The 17,500-nt window shown below is 47.0% G+C and overlaps 18 non-coding genes across 18 annotated transcripts; 1 reads left to right on the forward strand and 17 right to left on the reverse strand.

Annotated features, from left to right (window-relative positions):
- Positions 1–8,157: 8,157 nt before the first annotated feature.
- On the reverse strand, positions 8,158–8,229 carry trnaq-cug (transfer RNA glutamine (anticodon CUG)). Its single transcript has one exon. It is a non-coding gene; the product is annotated as a tRNA-Gln (tRNA).
- A 208-nt stretch (positions 8,230–8,437) lies between these two features.
- On the reverse strand, positions 8,438–8,509 carry trnaq-uug (transfer RNA glutamine (anticodon UUG)). Its single transcript has one exon. It is a non-coding gene; the product is annotated as a tRNA-Gln (tRNA).
- A 125-nt stretch (positions 8,510–8,634) lies between these two features.
- trnaf-gaa (transfer RNA phenylalanine (anticodon GAA)) lies at positions 8,635–8,707 on the reverse strand. The gene has a single exon. It is a non-coding gene; the product is annotated as a tRNA-Phe (tRNA).
- A 98-nt stretch (positions 8,708–8,805) lies between these two features.
- Positions 8,806–8,879, reverse strand: trnai-aau (transfer RNA isoleucine (anticodon AAU)). Its single transcript has one exon. It is a non-coding gene; the product is annotated as a tRNA-Ile (tRNA).
- An 88-nt stretch (positions 8,880–8,967) lies between these two features.
- Positions 8,968–9,039, reverse strand: trnap-agg (transfer RNA proline (anticodon AGG)). Its single transcript has one exon. It is a non-coding gene; the product is annotated as a tRNA-Pro (tRNA).
- Positions 9,040–9,885: 846 nt separating this feature from the next.
- On the reverse strand, positions 9,886–9,958 carry trnaf-gaa (transfer RNA phenylalanine (anticodon GAA)). Its single transcript has one exon. It is a non-coding gene; the product is annotated as a tRNA-Phe (tRNA).
- A 98-nt stretch (positions 9,959–10,056) lies between these two features.
- trnai-aau (transfer RNA isoleucine (anticodon AAU)) lies at positions 10,057–10,130 on the reverse strand. The gene has a single exon. It is a non-coding gene; the product is annotated as a tRNA-Ile (tRNA).
- An 88-nt stretch (positions 10,131–10,218) lies between these two features.
- Positions 10,219–10,290, reverse strand: trnap-agg (transfer RNA proline (anticodon AGG)). Its single transcript has one exon. It is a non-coding gene; the product is annotated as a tRNA-Pro (tRNA).
- Positions 10,291–11,791: 1,501 nt separating this feature from the next.
- trnaf-gaa (transfer RNA phenylalanine (anticodon GAA)) lies at positions 11,792–11,864 on the reverse strand. The gene has a single exon. It is a non-coding gene; the product is annotated as a tRNA-Phe (tRNA).
- A 98-nt stretch (positions 11,865–11,962) lies between these two features.
- Positions 11,963–12,036, reverse strand: trnai-aau (transfer RNA isoleucine (anticodon AAU)). The gene has a single exon. It is a non-coding gene; the product is annotated as a tRNA-Ile (tRNA).
- Positions 12,037–12,124: 88 nt separating this feature from the next.
- trnap-agg (transfer RNA proline (anticodon AGG)) lies at positions 12,125–12,196 on the reverse strand. The gene has a single exon. It is a non-coding gene; the product is annotated as a tRNA-Pro (tRNA).
- A 1,500-nt stretch (positions 12,197–13,696) lies between these two features.
- Positions 13,697–13,769, reverse strand: trnaf-gaa (transfer RNA phenylalanine (anticodon GAA)). The gene has a single exon. It is a non-coding gene; the product is annotated as a tRNA-Phe (tRNA).
- Positions 13,770–13,867: 98 nt separating this feature from the next.
- Positions 13,868–13,941, reverse strand: trnai-aau (transfer RNA isoleucine (anticodon AAU)). The gene has a single exon. It is a non-coding gene; the product is annotated as a tRNA-Ile (tRNA).
- A 2,148-nt stretch (positions 13,942–16,089) lies between these two features.
- Positions 16,090–16,162, forward strand: trnaa-agc (transfer RNA alanine (anticodon AGC)). Its single transcript has one exon. It is a non-coding gene; the product is annotated as a tRNA-Ala (tRNA).
- A 291-nt stretch (positions 16,163–16,453) lies between these two features.
- trnaq-cug (transfer RNA glutamine (anticodon CUG)) lies at positions 16,454–16,525 on the reverse strand. Its single transcript has one exon. It is a non-coding gene; the product is annotated as a tRNA-Gln (tRNA).
- Positions 16,526–16,733: 208 nt separating this feature from the next.
- trnaq-uug (transfer RNA glutamine (anticodon UUG)) lies at positions 16,734–16,805 on the reverse strand. The gene has a single exon. It is a non-coding gene; the product is annotated as a tRNA-Gln (tRNA).
- A 125-nt stretch (positions 16,806–16,930) lies between these two features.
- On the reverse strand, positions 16,931–17,004 carry trnaf-gaa (transfer RNA phenylalanine (anticodon GAA)). Its single transcript has one exon. It is a non-coding gene; the product is annotated as a tRNA-Phe (tRNA).
- Positions 17,005–17,092: 88 nt separating this feature from the next.
- Positions 17,093–17,166, reverse strand: trnai-aau (transfer RNA isoleucine (anticodon AAU)). Its single transcript has one exon. It is a non-coding gene; the product is annotated as a tRNA-Ile (tRNA).
- Between the last annotated feature and the right edge of the window lie 334 nt (positions 17,167–17,500).

The following is a 17,500-nucleotide window of genomic DNA, read 5'->3' on the forward strand; positions in this document are numbered from 1 at the left end:
TGCGTTATGAAGGAGTTTTAGTCACATGTGAAACAAGTCACCCCCCGCGGACTGGATTCGAACCCGTGTTCTGCGTGCGATCAACTGCGCCTGCGTCTTCATTTATCTATGACATCATTATATTGATTTATATTTTTTTGTGTGTATTATTATTATTTTTAAATATTGCATATTACATGTTGTTGATTATTTAATAAAATGAATAAAAATGGAGGGATATGATTTGATTCACATGATTTATCAGATTTGTTTTAAGACACTTCAAATGTTTTATTAAATGTTTTTTTTTGTGTATATTATTTAAAAAAAATATTGCATATTACATGTTGTTTATGATTTAATAAAATGAATAAAAATGTTTCTTCAAATATGTGTTTTTTGTGAGGGATATGATTTGATTGATATGATTTATCAGATTATTTTAAGACACTTTAAATGTTTTATTAAAATGAATACACACAAATATTTAAATGACACTTCAAATGTTTTATTAAAATGAATACACAAATATTTAAATGACACTTTAAATGTAAAAAAACAAATATTAAAATGAATACACACAAATACTGAAATGAGTACACAGACACAAACACACATATATACACATATATATATATATATATATAGGACAATATGAAAGACTGGGTGGAACCATGTACAGTAATATATACAAAATATATACAGGAAAAAAGCAAATTGTTTATTGAGGAGGTGGAGTTTGGCTTGTATTTTGCTGGCGCTGTTCTGCCAACCAGTCATCTAAAGATTTTCCATTTGAGGCACGCAAGCAAAATGTGGCATTTCCATATCGGCTATGGCCAAACTCTTTGGTTTTGGGCTGCCCACATTTGCTGCACATGTTAAAGGTTACCCCTCGCACATACTTCCTCTTATGGACTCCGCTTTCCGTCTCCTGGGCCCGCCGGAGCCTGTTCCTCTGGGTGTAACGGGACACAGGAGCAGCAGACACAGGAGCAGGTGGAGCTGGGCCTGCACCGGATGTTGAAGCACCAGAAGGTGGAATCACCATTGACACGGTCATGTCTGGGTTAAGGACTAGTGACAATGACCCAGGTGCTGAAATGGGCTGCACAACTCCTGATGCTGTGGGGGCAGGTGCAATGGGGCACACCATGGTGGTGGCAGCAGCAGGCCGTCGACCTGGTCGCAGAAGAGGAGCCTGTCCTTCTCGATTTGGCGGAAGGATAAATGTATGTTTTGGGCGTGAGGTTGATGCCGCTTCATCCAATTTTTCCCTCGGTGGAGGAAGCTGCGTATCAGCCACAGCAATTGGGTCAGGTGGAGTCAGTCCCTGAGCAAGGACACTCATTTCCTGTTTTTTCTGCTGCCGTTGAAACCTGAAAATAAATTACATGTATTATATATACGTTTATAAAGGTATTCAGTTAATTTGAAGAAAATAATGTGCCTTGCTTACCACTGAATGAGTGTCTTCTGGTTTAGCTCAAACAGCTGGATCATTGTTTCATCCATCAGCCTGCGATTATTAAGCACCAGCTCTCGGATGTGGTGGTAATCCGAGAGGATTTTAGACCACCTGGGGGTGCAAACTCCAGCCTTCTTGGTCGGCGACTTGTGTAAAGCACACAGCTTTGTACAAATGGCCTCAACCAAGCGGCTGGTGCTGGGCCACTGTGCTGGTCCCCCGGGATGTCCAATCAGACACCATTTTACACTCTCCACACCTGGTGTGACTCCGGACCGCTTCGGTGCCTTAAAGCGTCCATGTGTCAGCTGAGGCTGATGTCGAGGCTGATAGTTGACCCGCTGTTTGTCTATGTCATGGAGAGCTGTCCACAGCAGGATGGCCTCTGTCACCTGCAGGTCAGTGAGGTAAGGAGCCTCACGAAGACCAACCAGGTAACCAGCCATATCCTGGACCTTGTCCCACCCAGCAATGCCATCGGGCCCAATGACTGATCCCTAGTAAATTCAGATTAATGTTAATATATGTGGAATAAAACGAGATTGAAATTAAATAAAGCCCTTAAAGTGTTTTACCTGAGCCTCGTCGGAGAGACTGCTTCCAGTGTCAGATGGCTGTGACAACACTGAAGGGGCAGGGGCAAGTTGCTGTCCTTCTCTAGTTGATGTGGATGGCTCAGCCAGTGACACGTCAGCCATTGATACATCAGCCAGTGATGCTGGGGACTGACGCTGAGGCAAAGATGAGGGGCTGTTTGCGAGATCATGGCAGGGGTCATTCTCGTACAGCACTGGAACTGTGATGTCCTCCGTGATCTCTTCCTCAAACCCCTCATCTTGCAGGTCTTGGTCATCAATTTCCTCCACCAGCCTGTCTTCATCCTCTGGGTTCTGGAGCACTGGAGTCAATGTTTTGCCAGTCTGGCTGTAAAGGTACTCTATTCCTAGCAATTCACCTACAAGAATAAAAGGGAAAAAATATGTTCTTAATATTTTGTCTAGTACATTTAAGGCTAAATAGATACTTAGTAGAGTATTACAAAATAACAAATTAATGAATGTCTTGCCTGTATATGCTCCAGGAGGGCGATAGCGCTCATCCCAGGGCTTCCCAAAGACTGTCTGGCTAAGCTGGTCCACAGCCTCTCTCATGGCACTGCCATATGACCGGATGGAGGACGCTCCTTTTATGGCATCTTCCATCCGGTCATCATTCCAACGCATCAAGCCCTCAAGGAGATAGGCCTGAAAATGCGCATCACTGGCACTGGTTCCTAAAAGTTAAATAAATAAAAAAGGGTTTTATATGTCACATATGTACAATATATTTACTACACATGAGGTGCTATGTCTGGTTACATGTAATAGAGTTATGTAATTACATTAAAAAATTATTGTCGTTATAACCAGAGTTATTAGTGACTTGTGAGGCAAGACAGCTTTGTCAATGCTTTTATGACATCAGAAAAGAACTGTAAAAGTGTGACATTTATTAATGTGACATTACTTTAACGTAATGGAAGGAGTTACAGTGCTTATATTTTTTTACAGAAAAATTAGTAATCCATATGAATGTAATACCTGGAATAAAACGGTTCAGGTGGAGGTGGAATGACTCCAAGGAGGTAGAGCCTCGAGCACACCTGTAGCAGCACAGCTCCACACCGCCTTTCTTCAGTGTCCCCTTCTTTATGTAGAGCGGAAAGTGCTCTGGGTCTTGGATACACTGTACATGCTTCCGCTGTTCTTTCCATATCTGCTGGATCCGTTCATGGTTCAGAAGTGGAACTCCCAGAGTATCCTTCCCGTCCGCACTGTCAAACTGATCAATCAGTGACCCAATCAATATGGTGGTCTCCTCCTCCCCCCTGGTCCTCCTCCGGCAGTGCAGTGCCAACTCCCTCCGGTTAATGCGAGCACTGACCGCCTTTTCTGAGATGTAGCCAGTCTTCTTTGCTGCCAGCTCACCCTCCTTTGCACGGCGAAGAGCAGCCACATCCTCTGAATCCCACTGGAATATGGACATGGATAGACGTGCCATGAAGATCCCATAGAGCGGATGAGCCACCTGTGACACCTGCAGCAAATCGCCGCATGAAATGCCAGATGTCCAGGCGCACTTCAAGCTCATCCCACTCCGAAAACATGGCCTTCACCTGAGACTGGCCGTGCTGACTGCAGCAATCTCTGTCCACGTACATCACCTTTGGGGATGCCTCTCCTGCCTCTCGGTAGCGTTTCATTAGGCCAGCTGCCATGGGGTCCAGTGCATGTCCCTCGGCGGCTGTTAGGACAGAGACAAGGACTTGGCCGTGTTCGTTACCAACATTTGTGCACCAGGCAGCTGTTCCTGAAGCAGCACCGGCAAGTTTTTTTGTGACCTATTGAAGAAAAAAAAGAATTTTTTTTTTTAAACAAAATAAAAACTCATAACTGTTCATTATGTACACACACATATATCCATATCTGGACAATTTCTGGATATAAACAGGGCTGTGATACCTTTTTTGTGGAGTCCATCTTGAGAACACAGCCAAATACAGATGTTATCTTGGCCTTGACCTCGTCCAGTCGCCCCAGAACATCCCTGGCGTACACAGCTAACAGCCACTTAGGTTTAGGAAGGGCAGGTAAAAGGGGAGGCTCAGCAAACACAGGAGGCTGCACAAGGGAGGACCTTGTGAATGGTTCACAGGCAGTCAGGTACTGCAGGACACGCTGTGTCCATGCCTCACTGTGTTGTTCCATCAGCTTCTTGTAGAGCTGAGTCACACTGTTGCCCAGTGTCCTCTCCCTCATCATCCTCACCACCCGGTTGTCACATGAGTATCTAAGGAAACAACAGTATAATCATGCAAATGCTTTGGTTGGAAAAAATAACACAAATAAAAGCGCCTAATAATGAATGATTGTCATTATGAATTACCTGTATGTCAGCAAAGCTGGAAACTGACTGCGGTGGCCCATATCCAGCTGTCCTAAGATGTCCTCGTTCCAAGCTGGATACTTCTTTTTGCAGCGTTTGCACTCCAGATACTCAGTGGCAAGGTCATACCACCCATCAATGTCTAAGACCTTGCGCACGGTACGGTAAAGTCCTGCTGCTGTAAGTCTGTGCTTACCACAGTCTGGGCGAACGCAGACAAGAGGAAACAACCACATCTTTAGCGGCATCCATAAGAAAATGGGCCGACAGAAGAAGAGGTCAGGTGAGGCGGGTGGCTGGGTGTTTATTAAAGGGGGCTGAGGAGGATACCACCAAAGCTTCAGCTGGGACACTATTTCTGGCTTTCCGTTTCGCATGTTGGCCTTAAACAGTGTGTTCCGGATCCACTCATGCTGGAAAGGTGGAAGATGATCTTTCCAGTGACTAGGAAGCTCAGCTGGTGGCTGATGATGAGGAAGAGCTGGTGTCTGTGCTGTTTCCGCTGATGGAGACGGACCGGCACAGGCCTCTGAGTGAACAGTAACATAAACAATATAAGGATGACTGTTATTTGATAGTAATATGCCATAAATGCAGCCCACAAACAGCCGGCGAAGCAGTAATTTTGGACAAGTATTAATAATAATTATGATTATATTTATGAATAACAGTGAAGAAAATGGTATTAGTGTCAAGAAGCAAAGAACACAGTGTACACTTTATTGATGTAAGGAATATTGGATCAATATAGCTCTTTGAGAATGAGGATTAGATGGAATGAAAGAAGGAAAATGAGTCGTGATGAATTCAGTAAAAAAAGTATGATGCCCACAGACATGAAGCATGCACACAGACACAATAAAGAAAAACTTTTCCTCTAATAATTAGAACAATGAATCTCCACCCTCCTGTCTGCTCAGGTTGAGTGAGTGAGAAGAGCAAGCGGTGTGAAAAAGTTATCCAGTGATTGTTTAGCAACAGGTAAGTTCGGAAACGCAAATAAATACACTGACACCTTTGGACATCCTTAAGGTTTGGAAGAAGTGCACTCAAAGAATGCCTCCCGCTTGAGGCATGATGTCACATAATTCTGTATTGTAAACAAAAAATATTTAAAAATGTTTATTTATTTTCAAAAATAATGATTCTCAGTGGGTTTCCACAAAACATTTTTATAATATTTGCATTTGTGTCATATGCCACACCTGTATTTAGCTGTGCTTCACATTGTGATGCAGCAAATACCAGCTCCTCATCATCATCTTCAGCAGTGGGAATGGAAGTGCCTGGAGCACAAATGTTAAAACTATTACTGTGATCAATACATGGAGACAAACATATGTAAGATGTTGCTTACTTACCAGTGGCGAAAAGCTGCTTTCGGGCCAAATGTTTGGCTGGGGGTTCTGCTGCCGGAGGAGGTAAAGTGGACTGCAGTAATGGATCTGGAAACAACAAGTGGACAAGTTTGCCATGACGATAAATGAATACATGTAGAACTGCTGTAGGGAAAATTCTATATTTACACTCCTACTCACAGGGTTTTACTGGTGACATTATTTTTTTTGCCAGCTGTGAAGGAGACATATGTTTGCCACGCGCCAACAGTGCTTTCACAGTGGCGGTCTGCTGTAAACCAGTTTGGATGGCTGCAGGTGGACGTGCAGAGGTACTGGAGGCTGCAGGTGGACGTGCAGGCTGATGTACACTGGTGCCCATATCAGAAGCCCGTCTTTTCAGGACATACGCCTTGAAAATGGCCATGTTGGTGTTGGGCCTGGCATCTGCCTTAACCAGGTACCTGATGAGGGCTTCGGCCTCTTTGCTCTGGTCTTCATAAACATCCTTCATGGACCGGCCCTGAAAGTCACCAAACTCCACCATCAAGCAGCCCTGGTCTCCAGTTGCCCGGGCTTCTGCTTGCATTTCCTGCTTCCTCTTATACTTCTCTACTTCTTCTGCCATCTCTCTAATATGAGAAGTGTACTGTAGGAACAGTTGTTTATTTTCTGACAGGGGGGTTGTCTGCGCTTTCTCACTGGAAATGCTGAGCACCAAATACACTGCGTACCCCAGAGAGTTTTCCAGAAGCCATCTAAATCTCTGACCCTGGTACTTCCCAAACTGAAGTTTGCAGTGAGCCAGTACTAAAAACTGGTCACTGGGATCTCCACCGTTTGTGCAGACAAAAGTACTTGCCTCTGCCAGCACCTCCTCCTTCGATTTGGCCCTTCCAGACACCACATTTTCAAGTTGTTTCGCCTCCGCCGATGGCGCCATGAGGAGACGGTTTGATGTTGCTGACTGGCGACGAAAAACGGGGTATGCGTACATTTTCTGAAATGAAAATCAGAAAGAGACTATTACCTTTGTCAATCTAAAAGATACCTGTATGTTAAGTGTGTTACAATAATTTAGCAAGCTACACACCAGGAATTAAATCATGTTTATCAGGCATTTTGGGTGACAATATGGAAAGAAATTCTATGAAATATTAGATATTATTATGAAAATCTTGGCAATTACTACTAACTCCCATTATTACACTTCTTTTTTCATTACATGTTGCCCCAAGGATACATTAATATGCAAATTAGATACATAGATACATTGTATAAAATGGGAAAACCCGCTTATGGCCATTTTACACACATATTGCATAAAGCAAAATGGAAGTCTATATCAAATCATTCTGTTATCTTTTATAACATAGTTGGGAATCATCTTCATACAAAGTTTGGTATATAAAATCCTGAAACCTAAACAATTATTGGTGATTTAAAAAAAAAACACATTGTTTTTGCCTATTCATGTCTTTTTAAATAATAATAATAAAAAATGAGTCCTAGTGTCCTCTACAGAAGACATAGTATAACCTATATGAACATTATAAAAAAAAAAAAAAAAAAACCTTTTTGTAAAAAACTTTCTTATGCTCTAAACAATGTAATGACACACACACACACACACAAAAAACTAAATTAACTAAACTTTTTTTGGTCTCAGGAGGATATAGCTTAATTAGCGGCCGGCTAATTAACTTAACAGTAGCTACATGTTTTCTTTTCTGTATTTTATCATGGGAAAAGTTACAGGTTCACAGGTACTGAAGTAAACCTGTAATATACACGCTAGCTAGCTATATTGGCATGTCTAATTTTCCAAAAATACACACTGTATATGAATAAATAATAAACGATTATACAGTAATGAAGAATAGCCTTACCTGTTGCGAAGATGACAATAATAGCAGCCGCTGATTGGTCAAAAGTACGTCACAGAAGAGAAACACGATTGGTCAAAAGTAAGCCATGGGATAGAAACGCAATTGGTCAAAAGTAAGCCACAGGAGAGACCCGCGATTGGTCAAAAGTAAGCCACAGCAGAGAAACGCGATTGGCTCATGTGGGCTTACTTTGGGCTTACTTTGGCTCAATCGGTAGGAAGCAGCAGGCGCAAGCGAGAGGTAGCGGGATCGATGCCCGCATTCTCCACGCGGTGTACTGCCCTTTTACGCTCACTTCAAAGGGATGTTCAGTTTCACCGCCACATCAGCAGTTGCGCATCAGCTCTGTTTTTTCCCGCCCTTCCGCAAAACAAGTTAAAAAGTTTCCACCGAGATTTGAACTTGGATCGCTGGATTCAAAGCCCAGAGTGATAACCATTGCACCATGGAACCACCACACGCTGGTCTCTGGTCGTCTGAGAGGCAGATAGCGATGAGGCTAGGTGGAATCAGAAAAGTTTTTTTCGGACGAGGTCCTGCGCACATTCCTGGCAAAAGCAGGTCCCACCGAGATTTGAACTCGGATCGCTGGATTCAGAGTCCAGAGTGCTAACCATTACACCATGGAACCTTGGCGTGGGTAGCCTTTTCCCACCGAGCAGCAGAGGTGTTTAGTCATTCAGCCCAGAAGCGCGATAGCAAAGAGCACGTGAAGCCTTTTCTTTTTAAGCCCATGTTTCCCCGATCTCGACTGGCTTTTAGAGTGCCAGTTTCACCGCCACATCAGCAGTTGCGCATCAGCTCTGTTTTTTCCCGCCCTTCCGCAAAACAAGCTAAAATGGTTTCACCGAGATTTGAACTCGGATCGCTGGATTCAAAGCCCAGAGTGCTAACCATTACACCATGGAACCACCACACACTGGTCTCTGGCCGTCTGAGAGGCAGATAGTGATGTGGCTAGGTGGAATCAGGTTAACAGGAGATGACGTTTGCTCACTGGAGACCCTCGACCAAAAACACAGGAACCAGGTTGCTCTGCCGAAACCCGGGATCGAACCAGGGACCTTTAGATCTTCAGTCTAACGCTCTCCCAACTGAGCTATTTCGGCCAGGTCTACTGGCAAATGGTTTGTCCAGCAGGGATTTCTGGGAGACCGCCCGTCACTTTCGAGGTGAGCAGAGCTGAGGGTCCCAGAGAGCAAAAGTGTGGCCAGTACGGGGATCGAACCCACGACCTTGGCGTTATTAGCACCACGCTCTAACCAACTGAGCTAACCGGCCCCGCTCTGACTCCTTTTATCCCCAATTTCCCAGGAATATCCTAGTTGCCCTAGTCAGCTTGAAGAGATTAAAAGCAAAGCCTGAGAACGGGCTCGTCCGGGATTTGAACCCGGGACCTCTCGCACCCTAAGCGAGAATCATACCCCTAGACCAACGAGCCAACACACACATGTCCTTCCTGCTGCTGCCTGGCCGAAAACATTTCCGTTTGCCAGGCTTAAAGCACAAAGGTTTAATTAAAAGTACAACTAAACGGTAGCCAGTGCAAAGTTGCCGACACAGAGGAAATACGGTCTCTTTGCTTTGTGAGAACTTGACCTACAAAAAACGCTAGTACATATGGGCGTATGCCAAATCGATTGACCTGATGCCTGATAGGTTACAAGTTACTGGTGCCCTCCTTATGAGAACAAAATCCACATTCGATCAAAGTCGGAAGCTATTGCAGATGCTCGATGGTGTTTTAAAAGGAGTTTTGAGCAGGACCTCTCTGGAACACAGGCCTCCACCACCCGGAACAAAACATGAACATTCCATGCACGCGCCACAGCAAACTTGAGCTGATGTAAACTCTCACATAACACCCGCTGTCTTCTTTGCACACGAGGCAACTGAGCAATCATACCCCTAGACCAACGAGCCAACACACACACATCCTTCCTGCTGCTGCCTGGCCGCAAACATTTCCGTTTGCAAGGCTTAAAGCACAAAGGTTTAATTAAATGTACAACTAAACGGTAGCCAGTGCAAAGTTGCCGACACAGAGGAAATACGGCCTCTTTGCTTTGTGGGCATTGGAAACCACGCTGCAGCACTTTCACACATGCTGTGGGATGGACACCTTCTCACCACATCGTCGAGGGGAATTACACCATGGAACCACCACACGCTGGTCTCTGGCCGTCTGAGAGGCAGATAGTGATGAGGCTAGGTGGAATCAGGTTAACAGGATATGACGTTTGCTCACTGGAGACCCTCGACCAAAAACACAGGAACCAGGTTGCTCTGCCGAAACCCGGGATCGAACCAGGGACCTTTAGATCTTCAGTCTAACGCTCTCCCAACTGAGCTATTTCGGCCAGGTCTACTGGCAAATGGTTTGTCCAGCAGGGATTTCTGGGAGACCGCCCGTCACTTTCGAGGTGAGCAGAGCTGAGGGTCCCAGAGAGCAAAAGTGTGGCCAGTACGGGGATCGAACCCACGACCTTGGCGTTATTAGCACCACGCTCTAACCAACTGAGCTAACCGGCCCCGCTCTGACTCCTTTTATCCCCAATTTCCCAGGAATATCCTAGTTGCCCTAGTCAGCTTGAAGAGATTAAAAGCAAAGCCTGAGAACGGGCTCGTCCGGGATTTGAACCCGGGACCTCTCGCACCCTAAGCGAGAATCATACCCCTAGACCAACGAGCCAACACACACATGTCCTTCCTGCTGCTGCCTGGCCGAAAACATTTCCGTTTGCCAGGCTTAAAGCACAAAGGTTTAATTAAATGTACAACTAAACGGTAGCCAGTGCAAAGTTGCCGACACAGAGGAAATACGGTCTCTTTGCTTTGTGAGAACTTGACCTACAAAAAAATGCTAGTACATATGGGCGTATGCCAAATCGATTGACCTGATGCCTGATAGGTTACAAGTTACTGGTGCCCTCCTTATGAGAACAAAATCCACATTCGATCAAAGTCGGAAGCTATTGCAGATGCTCGATGGTGTTTTAAAAGGAGTTTTGAGCAGGACCACTCTGGAACACAGGCCTCCACCACCCGGAACAAAACATGAACATTCCATGCACGCGCCACAGCAAACTTGGCAGAAGCAGGTCCCGCCGAGATTTGAACTCGGATCGCTGGATTCAGAGTAGATACGCTAATAGATACGCCCAACGTGGGGCTCGAACCCACGACCCTGAGATTAAGAGTCTCATGCTCTACCGACTGAGCTAGCCGGGCAGCCGCTGTGAGCTGCTTGGGGCTGGTCGCGGTTTTTATCCGTGCCTAAATTGCGCCCGTCATCCGGAGCCTCACATTTCGCACAGGCTTGGCATAGCGTCTCGCGGGTAAAGTTAGGGTTAAGCCTGGAGCCAGGCTCAGAGTGTACTTTGTTTGTTTAAGCCATATATGTTGTTGGGGGATACAATTTCACCCAGTAGAGCAGGCCAGTAATATGCACAATCATAACCCGGAGCTAAAGTTCCGTTTCGGGTCTGTCAAACCGGAACTTGACCTACAAAAAACGCTAGTACATATGGGCGTATGCCAAATCGATTGACCTGATGCCTGATAGGTTACAAGTTACTGGTGCCCTCCTTATGAGAACAAAATCCACATTCGATCAAAGTCGGAAGCTATTGCAGATGCTCGATGGTGTTTTAAAAGGAGTTTTGAGCAGGACCTCTCTGGAACACAGGCCTCCACCACCCGGAACAAAACATGAACATTCCATGCACGCGCCACAGCAAACTTGAGCTGATGTAAACTCTCACATAACACTCGCTGTCTTCTTTGCACACGAGGCAACTGAGCAATCATACCCCTAGACCAACGAGCCAACACACACACATCCTTCCTGCTGCTGCCTGGCCGCAAACATTTCCGTTTGCAAGGCTTAAAGTACAAAGGTTTAATTAAATGTACAACTAAACGGTAGCCAGTGCAAAGTTGCCGACACAGAGGAAATACGGTCTCTTTGCTTTGTGGGCATTGGAAACCACGCTGCAGCACTTTCACACATGCTGTGGGATGGACACCTTCTCACCACATCGTCGAGGGGAATTACACCATGGAACCACCACACGCTGGTCTCTGGCCGTCTGAGAGGCAGATAGTGATGAGGCTAGGTGGAATCAGGTTAACAGGAGATGACGTTTGCTCACTGGAGACCCTCGACCAAAAACACAGGAACCAGGTTGCTCTGCCGAAACCCGGGATCGAACCAGGGACCTTTAGATCTTCAGTCTAACGCTCTCCCAACTGAGCTATTTCGGCCAGGTCTACTGGCAAATGGTTTGTCCAGCAGGGATTTCTGGGAGACCGCCCGTCACTTTCGAGGTGAGCAGAGCTGAGGGTCCCAGAGAGCAAAAGTGTGGCCAGTACGGGGATCGAACCCACGACCTTGGCTTTATTAGCACCACGCTCTAACCAACTGAGCTAACCGGCCCCGCTCTGACTCCTTTTATCCCCAATTTCCCAGGAATATCCTAGTTGCCCTAGTCAGCTTGAAGAGATTAAAAGCAAAGCCTGAGAACGGGCTCGTCCGGGATTTGAACCCGGGACCTCTCGCACCCTAAGCGAGAATCATACCCCTAGACCAACGAGCCAACACACACATGTCCTTCCTGCTGCTGCCTGGCCGAAAACATTTCCGTTTGCCAGGCTTAAAGCACAAAGGTTTAATTAAAAGTACAACTAAACGGTAGCCAGTGCAAAGTTGCCGACACAGAGGAAATACGGTCTCTTTGCTTTGTGAGAACTTGACCTACAAAAAACGCTAGTACATATGGGCGTATGCCAAATCGATTGACCTGATGCCTGATAGGTTACAAGTTACTGGTGCCCTCCTTATGAGAACAAAATCCACATTCGATCAAAGTCGGAAGCTATTGCAGATGCTCGATGGTGTTTTAAAAGGAGTTTTGAGCAGGACCACTCTGGAACACAGGCCTCCACCACCCGGAACAAAACATGAACATTCCATGCACGCGCCACAGCAAACTTGGCAGAAGCAGGTCCCGCCGAGATTTGAACTCGGATCGCTGGATTCAGAGTAGATACGCTAATAGATACGCCCAACGTGGGGCTCGAACCCACGACCCTGAGATTAAGAGTCTCATGCTCTACCGACTGAGCTAGCCGGGCAGCCGCTGTGAGCTGCTTGGGGCTGGTCGCGGTTTTTATCCGTGCCTAAATTGCGCCCGTCATCCGGAGCCTCACATTTCGCACAAGCTTGGCATAGCGTCTCGCGGGTAAAGTCAGGGTTAAGCCTAGAGCCAGGCTCAGAGTGTACTTTGTTTGTTTAAGCCATATATGTTGTTGGGGGATACAATTTCACCCAGTAGAGCAGGCCAGTAATATGCACAATCATAACCCGGAGCTAAAGTTCCGTTTCGGGTCTGTCAAACCGGAACTTGACCTACAAAAAACGCTAGTACATATGGGCGTATGCCAAATCGATTGACCTGATGCCTGATAGGTTACAAGTTACTGGTGCCCTCCTTATGAGAACAAAATCCACATTCGATCAAAGTCGGAAGCTATTGCAGATGCTCGATGGTGTTTTAAAAGGAGTTTTGAGCAGGACCTCTCTGGAACACAGGCCTCCACCACCCGGAACAAAACATGAACATTCCATGCACGCGCCACAGCAAACTTGAGCTGATGTAAACTCTCACATAACACCCGCTGTCTTCTTTGCACACGAGGCAACTGAGCAATCATACCCCTAGACCAACGAGCCAACACACACACATCCTTCCTGCTGCTGCCTGGCCGCAAACATTTCCGTTTGCAAGGCTTAAAGCACAAAGGTTTAATTAAATGTACAACTAAACGGTAGCCAGTGCAAAGTTGCCGACACAGAGGAAATACGGTCTCTTTGCTTTGTGGGCATTGGAAACCACGCTGCAGCACTTTCACACATGCTGTGGGATGGACACCTTCTCACCACATCGTCGAGGGGAATTACACCATGGAACCACCACACGCTGGTCTCTGGCCGTCTGAGAGGCAGATAGTGATGAGGCTAGGTGGAATCAGGTTAACAGGAGATGACGTTTGCTCACTGGAGACCCTCGACCAAAAACACAGGAACCAGGTTGCTCTGCCGAAACCCGGGATCGAACCAGGGACCTTTAGATCTTCAGTCTAACGCTCTCCCAACTGAGCTATTTCGGCCAGGTCTACTGGCAAATGGTTTGTCCAGCAGGGATTTCTGGGAGACCGCCCGTCACTTTCGAGGTGAGCAGAGCTGAGGGTCCCAGAGAGCAAAAGTGTGGCCAGTACGGGGATCGAACCCACGACCTTGGCTTTATTAGCACCACGCTCTAACCAACTGAGCTAACCGGCCCCGCTCTGACTCCTTTTATCCCCAATTTCCCAGGAATATCCTAGTTGCCCTAGTCAGCTTAAAGAGATTAAAAGCAAAGCCTGAGAACGGGCTCGTCCGGGATTTGAACCCCGGACCTCTCGCACCCTAAGCGAGAATCATACCCCTAGACCAACGAGCCAACACACACATGTCCTTCCTGCTGCTGCCTGGCCAAAAACATTTCCGTTTGCCAGGCTTAAAGCACAAAGGTTTAATTAAAAGTACAACTAAACGGTAGCCAGTGCAAAGTTGCCGACACAGAGGAAATACGGTCTCTTTGCTTTGTGAGAACTTGACCTACAAAAAACGCTAGTACATATGGGCGTATGCCAAATCGATTGACCTGATGCCTGATAGGTTACAAGTTACTGGTGCCCTCCTTATGAGAACAAAATCCACATTCGATCAAAGTCGGAAGCTATTGCAGATGCTCGATGGTGTTTTAAAAGGAGTTTTGAGCAGGACCACAGGCCTCCACCACCCGGAACAAAACATGAACATTCCATGCACGCGCCACAGCAAACTTGGCAGAAGCAGGTCCCGCCGAGATTTGAACTCGGATCGCTGGATTCAGAGTAGATACGCTAATAGATACGCCCAACGTGGGGCTCGAACCCACGACCCTGAGATTAAGAGTCTCATGCTCTACCGACTGAGCTAGCCGGGCAGCCGCTGTGAGCTGCTTGGGGCTGGTCGCGGTTTTTATCCGTGCCTAAATTGCGCCCGTCATCCGGAGCCTCACATTTCGCACAGGCTTGGCATAGCGTCTCGCGGGTAAAGTCAGGGTTAAGCCTAGAGCCAGGCTCAGAGTGTACTTTGTTTGTTTAAGCCATATATGTTGTTGGGGGATACAATTTCACCCAGTAGAGCAGGCCAGTAATATGCACAATCATAACCCGGAGCTAAAGTTCCGTTTCGGGTCTGTCAAACCGGAACTTGACCTACAAAAAACGCTAGTACATATGGGCGTATGCCAAATCGATTGACCTGATGCCTGCTGGGTTTCAAGTTACTGGTGCCCTCCTTATGAGAACAAAATCCACATTCGATCAAAGTCGGAAGCTATTGCAGATGCTCGATGGTGTTTTAAAAGGAGTTTTGAGCAGGACCACAGGCCTCCACCACCCGGAACAAAACATGAACATTCCATGCACGCGCCACAGCAAACTTGGCAGAAGCAGGTCCCGCCGAGATTTGAACTCGGATCGCTGGATTCAGAGTAGATACGCTAATAGATACGCCCAACGTGGGGCTCGAACCCACGACCCTGAGATTAAGAGTCTCATGCTCTACCGACTGAGCTAGCCGGGCAGCCGCTGTGAGCTGCTTGGGGCTGGTCGCGGTTTTTATCCGTGCCTAAATTGCGCCCGTCATCCGGAGCCTCACATTTCGCACAGGCTTGGCATAGCGTCTCGCGGGTAAAGTCAGGGTTAAGCCTAGAGCCAGGCTCAGAGTGTACTTTGTTTGTTTAAGCCATATATGTTGTTGGGGGATACAATTTCACCCAGTAGAGCAGGCCAGTAATATGCACAATCATAACCCGGAGCTAAAGTTCCGTTTCGGGTCTGTCAAACCGGAACTTGACCTACAAAAAACGCTAGTACATATGGGCGTATGCCAAATCGATTGACCTGATGCCTGCTGGGTTTCAAGTTACTGGTGCCCTCCTTATGAGAACAAAATCCACATTCGATCAAAGTCGGAAGCTATTGCAGATGCTCGATGGTGTTTTAAAAGGAGTTTTGAGCAGGACCTCTCTGGAACACAGGCCTCCACCACCCGGAACAAAACATGAACATTCCATGCACGCGCCAGAGCAAACTTGAGCTGATGTAAACTCTCACATAACACCCGCTGTCTTCTTTGCACACGAGGCAACTGAGCAATCATACCCCTAGACCAACGAGCCAACACACACACATCCTTCCTGCTGCTGCCTGGCCGCAAACATTTCCGTTTGCAAGGCTTAAAGCACAAAGGTTTAATTAAATGTACAACTAAACGGTAGCCAGTGCAAAGTTGCCGACACAGAGGAAATACGGTCTCTTTGCTTTGTGGGCATTGGAAACCACGCTGCAGCACTTTCACACATGCTGTGGGATGGACACCTTCTCACCACATCGTCGAGGGGAATTAGCTCAAATGGTAGAGCGCTCGCTTAGCATGCGAGAGGTAGCGGGATCGATGCCCGCATTCTCCACGCGGTGTACTGCCCTTTTACGCTCACTTCAAAGGGATGTTCAGTTTCACCGCCACATCAGCAGTTGCGCATCAGCTCTGTTTTTTCCCGCCCTTCCGCAAAACAAGTTAAAAAGTTTCCACCGAGATTTGAACTTGGATCGCTGGATTCAAAGCCCAGAGTGCTAACCATTGCACCATGGAACCACCACACGCTGGTCTCTGGTCGTCTGAGAGGCAGATAGCGATGAGGCTAGGTGGAATCAGAAAAGTTTTTTTCGGACGAGGTCCTGCGCACATTCCTGGCAAAAGCAGGTCCCACCGAGATTTGAACTTGGATCGCTGGATTCAGAGTCCAGAGTGCTAACCATTACACCATGGAACCTTGGCATGGGTAGCCTTTTCCCACCGAGCAGCAGAGGTGTTTAGTCATTCAGCCCAGAAGCGCGACAGCAAAGAGCACGTGAAGCCTTTTCTTTTTAAGCCCATGTTTCCCCGATCTCGACTGGCTTTTAGAGTGCCAGTTTCACCGCCACATCAGCAGTTGCGCATCAGCTCTGTTTTTTCCCGCCCTTCCGCAAAACAAGCTAAAATGGTTCCACCGAGATTTGAACTCGGATCGCTGGATTCAAAGCCCAGAGTGCTAACCATTACACCATGGAACCACCACACACTGGTCTCTGGCCGTCTGAGAGGCAGATAGTGATGAGGCTAGGTGGAATCAGGTTAACAGGAGATGACGTTTGCTCACTGGAGACCCTCGACCAAAAACACAGGAACCAGGTTGCTCTGCCGAAACCCGGGATCGAACCAGGGACCTTTAGATCTTCAGTCTAACGCTCTCCCAACTGAGCTATTTCGAGCTGGCAAATGGTTTGTCCAGCAGGGATTTCTGGGAGACCGCCGTCACTTTCGAGGTGAGCAGAGCTGAGGGTCCCAGAGAGCAAAAGTGTGGCCAGTACGGGGATCGAACCCACGACCTTGGCGTTATTAGCACCACGCTCTAACCAACTGAGCTAACCGGCCCCGCTCTGACTCCTTTTATCCCCAATTTCCCGGGAATATCCTAGTTGCCCTAGTCAGCTTGAAGAGATTAAAAGCAAAGCCTGAGAACGGGCTCGTCCGGGATTTGAACCCGGGACCTCTCGCACCCTAAGCGAGAATCACACCCCTAGACCAACGAGCCAACACACACATGTCCTTCCTGCTGCTGCCTGGCCGAAAACATTTCCGTTTGCCAGGCTTAAAGCACAAAGGTTTAATTAAAAGTACAACTAAACGGTAGCCAGTGCAAAGTTGCCGACACAGAGGAAATACGGTCTCTTTGCTTTGTGAGAACTTGACCTACAAAAAACGCTAG

This window comes from Rhinichthys klamathensis, unplaced genomic scaffold (genome assembly GCF_029890125.1).
Source record: "Rhinichthys klamathensis goyatoka isolate OS25496 unplaced genomic scaffold, OSU_Roscu_1.1 h1tg000176l_1, whole genome shotgun sequence".
Lineage (NCBI taxonomy): Eukaryota > Metazoa > Chordata > Actinopteri > Cypriniformes > Leuciscidae > Rhinichthys > Rhinichthys klamathensis.